An 8,092-nucleotide genomic window follows, 5' to 3' on the forward strand; every position below is an offset into this window, starting at 1 on the left:
CTCCTGCCTCAGCCTCCCAAGTAGCTGAGATTACAGGTGTGTGCCACCATGCCTGGCTAATTTTTTGTATCTTTAGTAGAGATGGGGTTTCATTTTTTAAGGTACTTCATATTGGCCAGGCTGGCCTCGAACTCCTGACCTATGATCTGCCCACCTCGGCCTCCCAAAGTGCTGGGATTACAGGCAGGAACCACCGCGCCCAGTCGACATATTTTTATTAATTTATTTATATTTTTGGAAAGATAGGGTCTTGCCCAGGCTGGACTTGAACTCCTGGGCTCAAGCCGTCTGCCCGTCTCAACCTCCTGAATAGCTGGGGCCAGCAGGCTCTCACTGTGGCCAAAATAAGCATGGTGAGCCCAGTGTGTGTATTCACAAGCCCTGGAGGTCCTAAGTGTCTGTCAAACCCAAGCTGACGCTGCCTTTCTCCAGAGAGGTCCCATAACCACCAAGGACACGATGAGGTCACTGGGGACTCTTAATCCAGTGCTCCACTTCCGCTAGCCAGGCGGACGCTCTGAGGACAGGCCTGTATCTTCCCCCCTGCAGCCACCAGGGAACTGATGCCGTCTGTTGTCCTTGATCACTACCCAAAGTGGGAACTCCCAGGGTGATCTGCCATCCCCTGGCTGACGCCAGCCCTCGCTTCTCCGTGGCCCAGGCCCACCCCTCCTCGGCATTCACATCCCTGCCCGCACTCTGCCCCGAACTCCATCCTACAGTCGGCAAACTCCAGACTGAAGGGCTCTCCCACCGCCTCTCTCTGGCTCTTCTCAGGCCTTGGCCTCCCTGTGATGCTCAGGCCCCGATGAGAGTAAGTGAGAAGCTGGAGAAGGGACTGACCCCCATGCAGGCTGGCCGGGGCCAGATCAGCATGCACAGGGGCTGTCAGCCCTGCAAGATGAGTGCTGCCACCACCCACCCATCCAATTCAAAAGAGAAACACACTTAAACTCTATACAGGTGCAATGAAGGTCAACAAATCCTGCTTCCTCTAAGTGATGAGATATCTTTTTCTAAAACAGTATCAAACTTCAAGGATTTTGCCTCCCACAGTTTGGGCAACGTAAGCGGCATTTGATGTGCCCGCTGGGCAGTGCACACAGCTGGGGAGCAGGGAGGTGAGGCCGAGCATGGGGAGCCGGGGCCAGGTGCCTCCGAGGTGAGGACAGGAGTGGGTGAGGACCAGCGGTGGGAGAGGAGAGTGAGCTCACGCTTTCAGAGGGATGGCACAGGGAGGGGCTGCAGTGAAGCAGGGAAGTCCCTGAGGATGAGGGGCCCGTGCTAGCCTGACTCCCACCCCCACTTGCTAAGGAGGAGAGAGGGGTCTCTTGGAAGCCACCAGAGTCTCCCTCCTGTTGTGCTGACCTGGGTGGGAAACAGGCAGGATGGGGTTCTAGAACAGTCCCTGTCACTCCCTGGGTTGGGGAAGGTTGGGACCAGCACCCTAAGGCCCAGACCAGGCCCAGGCCATAGAAAGCCCAGGGAGAAGAATGAGGAAGTTGATGAGTACCTGTGGTGTTCCCAGGGATGTGAGGGGGGGTGAGGAGGGATGGGGGATAGGGGAGGGTGAAAGGCGGGGTGAGGGTGCAGCCCCTCCAGCTCCAGGTGCCTGCCAGCTACTCAGAGGGACACTGTCCCTCACTGGTCATGCTGGGTTTGCAGTGGGTTCAAATCCTGTGCCTTCCATTTGCACGACTCCAGTTAAGTCATTCATCTGCCCCTGGCCTAAGAATGGTGAATTGAAGGCAGAGGAATGAACGTAATGGTTTTTCACAACTTTTTAAAAATTATGGGAAACTATATATCATATAAAATTTGCATGTAACCAATGTTTAACTTACAATTCAGTAGCATGCATGACATCCCCCCAAACAGAAACTCTGTGCCTATTAAGCAATAACTTTCTATTTTCCTCTCCCTCCAGCCCTGGGTAAGCTGTAACCTACTTTCTGTCCCTGTGAATGTGTCTATTCTAGACATTTCATTGTGAACTCATGCAGTATTTGTCCTTTCGTGTCTGGCTTCTTTCATTTTTAGCGTAACTTTTTCCTGGTTCATCCACTGGCAGCATGCATCAGACTCTTTTTTTCTTTATTTTGAGACGAAGTCTCACTCTATCGCCAGGCTGGAGTGCGGTGGTGCAATCTCGGCTCACTGCAACGACCTCTGCCTCATGGGTTCAAGTGGTTCTGTCTCAGCCTTCTGAGTAGCTGGGACTACAGATACGTGCCACCACGCCCAGCTATTTTGTATTTTTAGTAGCGATGGAGTTTCACCATGTTGGCCAAGTTGGTCTTGATCTCTTGACCTCGGGATCTGCTTGCCTCAGCCTCCCAAAGTGCTGGGATTATAGGCGTGAGCCACTGTGCCCAGTCGATGCTTACATTTTTTAAGGTATTCCACATTTTGCTTACCGTTCAGCCTGTTGACTGGTGTTTGCTCGCGGGCCCCGGGGAACAGTTCGACACTGCCACCCCTATCCACGGGGCACCTGCCTTACTTTTCTGGGACTGCAGGCCACAGGGAGATTCTATGCTTAACCCCTGGGGGGATGCACACTCTGTGGACGCTTTCTTCATGGTGCTGTGTAACATTCTGTTTCAGGAGTCTGTTTCTTTTGTAACATTTTTTTTTTTTTTTTTTTTTTTACTTTAGGTGCATACTATATCTGGCATTTCTCCCCACGTTATTTCTCCCCACCCTCCCCTCCCTCCCCACTCCTCAGTGTCTCTCCCCTACCCACCCCCCAACTACCCCCAGTGTGTGATGTTCCTCTCCCTGTGTCCGTGTGTTCTCATTGTTCAACACCCGCCTATGAGTGAGAACATGTGGTGTTTGGCTTTCTGTTCTTGTGTCAGTTTGCTGAGAATGACGGTTTCCAGATTCATCCAAGTCCCTACAAAGGACACGAACTCATCGTTTTTTATGGCTGCATAGTATTCTATGGTATATATGTGCCACATTTTCCCTGTCCAGTCTATCATTGATGGGCATTTGGGTTGGTTCCAGGTCTTTGCTATCGTAAACAGTGCTGCAGTGAACATTCGTGTGCATGTGTCTTTATAATAGAATGATTTATAATCCTTTGGATATATACCCACGAATGGGATTGCTCGGTCAAATGGAATTTCTATATCTAGGTCCTTGAGGAATCACCACTGTCTTCCACAATGGCTGAACTAATTTACACTTCCACCAATAGTGTAAAAGTGTTTCTATTTATCCACATCCTCTCAAGAATCTGTCTCCAGATTATTTAATGATCACCATTCTAACTGGCGTGAGATGGTATCTCAATGTGGTTTTGATTTGCATTTCTCTAATGACCAGTGATGATGAGCATTGTTTCATATGTTAGCCTCATATATGTCTTCTTTTGAAAAGTGTCTGTTCATGTCCTTCACCCACTTTAGAATGAGTTTGTTTTTTCTTGTAAATCTGTTTTAGTTCTTTGTAAATTCTGGATATTAGCCCTTTGTCAGATGGGTAGATTGCAAAAATTTTTTTCCATTCTGTTGGTTGCCCATTTGCTCTAATGATGGTTTCTTTTGCTGTACAGAAGCTCTGGAGTTTAATTAGATCCCATTTGTCTATCCTGGCTTTTATTGCCATTGCTTTTGGTGTCTTAGTCATGAAGTCCTTTCCTATGCCTGTGTCCTGGATGGTTTTGCCTACATTTTCTTCTAGTGTTTTTATGGTGTTAGGTTTTATGTTTAAATCTTTGATCCATCTGGAGTTAATTTTAGTGTAAGGTGACAGGTAGGGGTCCAGTTTCTGCCTTCTGCACATTGCTAGCCAGTTTTCCCAATACCATTTATTAAACATGGAGTCTTTTCCCCATTGCTTGTTTTTGCCAGATTTGTCAAAGATCAGATGGTTGTAGATATGTGGTGTTTATTCTGGGGTCTCTGTTCTGTTCCATTTGTCTATGTCTCTGTTTTGGTACCAGTACCATGCTGTTTTGATTAATGTAGCCTTGTAGTATAGTTTGAAGTCTGGCAGTGTGATGCCTCCGGCTTTGTTATTTTTGCTTAGGATTGGCTATGCAGGAGTCTTTTGTGATTCCATATGAAGTTTAAAGTGTTTTTTTCCAGTTCTGTGAAGAAGGTCATTGGTAGCTTGATGGGGATAGCGCTGACTCTATAGATTACTTTGGGCAGTATGGCCATTTTCACAATATTGATTCTTCCTAACCATGAGCACGGAATGTTTCTCCATCTGTTTGTGTCCTGTCTTATTTCGTTGAGCAGTGGTTTAACATTCATAAGACTCTTCCCTACATGGAGGAAAAGACTAGAGGGCCCTAAAGTATTTTTGAAACAAAATAAAATCCGACTGCTGAATACCAGAAGCCCCCAGGGGAAGCCCACTCCCCACGACCAGCGAGGAGGTGCTGCCACCTTCTGTGGCAATGGCCACAGCTGCTGCTGACTTTCGGAAGGTGGCCCCGTGGATACCAGTTCCCTGCGACCCTCGGAGAAGGGACCCACAGGCCTGGGGCAGGAAGGGAGCCCGGGGCCCTGCGGAGCGGCGGCCGCCAGGGGGCGCGGAGCAGCCCTCGCTCACCAGCGCTGACCGCCGCCACTCCTGGGCGCGCCGCCTCGGTCTCCGGAATCCCACGGTCAACTGGGAGGTGGCCAGAGCAAGTCTCAGCGAGGGCGGGAGACACCTAGAGCCCAGCCGGGGTCCGGCGCCGCTTAGGACGTAGGGACGGAAGCCTGAGGATTTAGGTCTTTACTGGGCCCTCAGAAGGGGACACTGATTTTGACCACACCTGATTTTCTGCAGACTGTGATGCTGCGCTAAGGGTCCCTCTCAGGAGGATGTTTCCTGCCTGTTTCTCTGAGGCCGCGCTGTCCCGGAAGGCAGAAGCATCGTGCACGCGCATGTCCCAGGCAGAATGGGCACTTGCACCCATGCCCCCAGTGGCCTGGATCTCAGAGGAGGGAGGGAGAAAAGAATAAGGCTGCCCTACATGTGGGAGAAGTGAACTGGGAACCTGAACCCTAGACACGTGCCAGTCCTGCTGCTGATTCCATCCAATCAACCCACAGGGTCTATTGGCACCAAAGGGGGCCAGGCTCAGGGACACTGAGGTGACCCCCTTTAAATTCATTTGAAGGAAAATGCAAGCACAACAGCCTAAACTGGGGGCTTTGGACTTAATACAAAATGCAAAGTATAGAACTATGAATACATACTGAAAGATAAGATAGCTAAGAGCTCTATACAAGTTTTTAAGTCTTATTAAAAGCTCACTAAATTTCATCACATTTTAATCATTGTACTGTTATTACAGGAGCGTTTCTAGGAAATACAGAGGTATTTAGTATAAGGGGCATCAAGGCTGCAAATGCCTCAAAAATAGTTCAGACCAAAAAGTGTTGTCAGCAATCTTTTTGTAAATCGTCTGGAATTATGCCAAAATATTAAGTTAAAAGTTTATTTAAGAGTCTGTAAATGGGGAAGGGGCATTTGGCAATCTGTTGGGGGTACCAGCAGGAAGCCAGCACTGGGATGAGGGGCAGCACGTGCTGGGACATAGGCTTTGTGTGCATGGCCCAAGGAGTAGAGGCCAGTGTAAACCTACAGCCAGGCTGGGCAGCAAGGAGGGGTAGAAAAACATGGAGCCTCACGATGGCCTGCCTGTGTGTGAAGAGGAGTATAGGATGATAGCAACATAGGCAAAGCCCCAGGATGGCTCACCTGTTAACGCCTGGAGCTGGAGCATGAGGTTTGGGTGAGTCTGGTTCAAAGGCCCAGTGATGCCAGTGATGCCAGTGAGCAGATCCCCCAGCCCCACTGACGCCCTCAGTTGACTGCAGCCTCAGCCAACATCTTTATTGCAAACCCTGCCAGACCACCCACCCAAACCACTTAATTCCTAGCCTGCACAAACTAAGATAACAAATGTTACTATTACAGATTATTGTGGTTTAGATTTTGTTGCCAGACTTGAGGGGCATTTATTGTGGAACAATGGATAATGAATACAAATGTTACAGAATCACACAGTGAATTTTTAGCTTGCTTGTTTTTAAAAAGAGGTGAAAATGGCCATGTCATAGTATTCTCATGAGCTTTATTCTAGAATCTATGTGAATGCTCTGTATTTGGCACACAGCCAGGACTCCACAAACACTTGTTGTGCAGGAAACAGAACTGGAAAAGTACAGTAACAAGTGTTTGTGGACGCTTTTGGAAGGAATCAAAATTGGAAGAGTGCAACAAGTGTTTGTGGAGCCCTTATTTTCCTTTCCAAGTGAGTTCTCTCTCCCTTGATAGGCAGGTATTTTTCCCAGTTTGAACATTGTCTAAAACATTCACATTTGGTGGGATGAGTTCACCAGTTCTTACAAGTTGGAGAAAGAAAACCGATCTCCTTCTCAGGACAGGAGCTATAATTGGGCCAATCATACCTGAGACTACAGAAGGTGAATTTTCACCAGTGGTCTCCATTCCATTTTCCAAGCACCTGACTCTTAAGGGTGGGGTGTAATTAGGCACTAATGAGGTAGGGATTTGAGAGAGAAAAACCCCAATTTGCATTCCTGCCACCTCTGCCCAGAAACACAAAGGTCTAAGGAAGATTTCATTTGTGTCTGGGTGAGGGAACTGTGTTCCTAAAATATTGATTACAACATTTAGTTTTGTTTTTCATCAGGCTAAGTCAGAGATTTGTATAATCACACTAGATTTATCTCTATGGGAAAAAAATTCAAATTGGACAGCTCCCACTCCATCCCACCGATATGTTCCCTGACTTCTGAAATGCAGGGAGAAAAGCTCACATTAACACCAGGGTCCATGCCAGGGTGCTCATTGCTTCACCCACCATTTGCCAAGCTGCTTAAAACTACTGGCTTATCCAAGACACAGGGAACTTTTCTGTGCTGCGCTAGAGTAGAGCATATATTTAAATATGAAAGAGACCGTTAAAAACTCAAAGACAACAGAATTAAATGAGGGGTAAAAAAGTTGTATGCCTTTGCCAGAATAAGTTAGTTTGGTATCCCCATACTTGGGAGAGAGCCAACCCCTCACTCAGGGGAATCTGTGCTCTACTTACTTGCAAATATCCTGGTAAAAATGCTGCTCCTTTGCAACAGACTTGGACTACAGGGAGCTAAGCAGGGTGGCCCACCTCGAAGAGAACAAAACAAAAAGGAAGTGTGTTGGTAATGTCGGACCATCCCCGCCTCTGCTAGCCTCCCCATCTATGCCACAACTTCACAAACCTCTGCTCTCAGAAGTGTCAGCAACTCCCATCTTCCCACCCCCAAAGGATTTTAGAAAGCCTGAGTACCATTACATTTCGGCAGGCCCACAAACAGCATCTAAAACAGAGGTTGTGTGTGGCCAATAGGGTTTCAGGCTACCCTTTGAGAGCCTGGCACAGAACAAGGTCTCCTTTCACTTGACCCTCCTTTGCTAATACAAGGCTGTTTGGCTGCATCCAGAACCCCATGGGGCAAGTGTTCAGGCCAAGAATAGTCTTTATTCTTCCCATGAAGCTTTCAAAGTCTTCTAAAGAACACAGGAAATTGTCAGCCCTTATTTTTCTGCTGAAAATGGCCGACACTAAACTTTGAACATTCTATCGATTAATGCCAAATTATGGGAACCAAGCTTGCCTGAAAAGCAGCAAGGTTTTCATTAAAGATGACTCTGATAATCTATCTCGGCGTGACTTACAAAGACTGACATATTTTATAACTCCAATTACTAATACCTTTCTTCTTCTGACCAAAGTTACCTTATTTCCATGGAGTAACTGCAAAAGACTATCTCTGTGCACAAAGAGGAAGATCTACAGACTTCTCATGGCACTGTGCACATTTCCTGTAAATAAACCATCACTAAAACTGAGGAGAAATAATAGTTTTTGGTCTGTCATGACCCCAGCTGATCATCACATTCTCGAGGTCCAGACACCTTAATGTGTGCAGTCACAAGGTAATCCTCACTACAAACCAGCAAAAAAGGCATGTGGCCTATTTTATAGCTGAGGAAACAAACATCCAGAAAAATTACATGCCTAATTCACAGAGTTGGGGTCTAAACTGAGACAATTAGTGTGTCCAGTGCT

The sequence above is a fragment of the Saimiri boliviensis genome, chromosome 10 (genome assembly GCF_048565385.1).
Source record: "Saimiri boliviensis isolate mSaiBol1 chromosome 10, mSaiBol1.pri, whole genome shotgun sequence".
NCBI classification, from domain to species: domain Eukaryota; kingdom Metazoa; phylum Chordata; class Mammalia; order Primates; family Cebidae; genus Saimiri; species Saimiri boliviensis.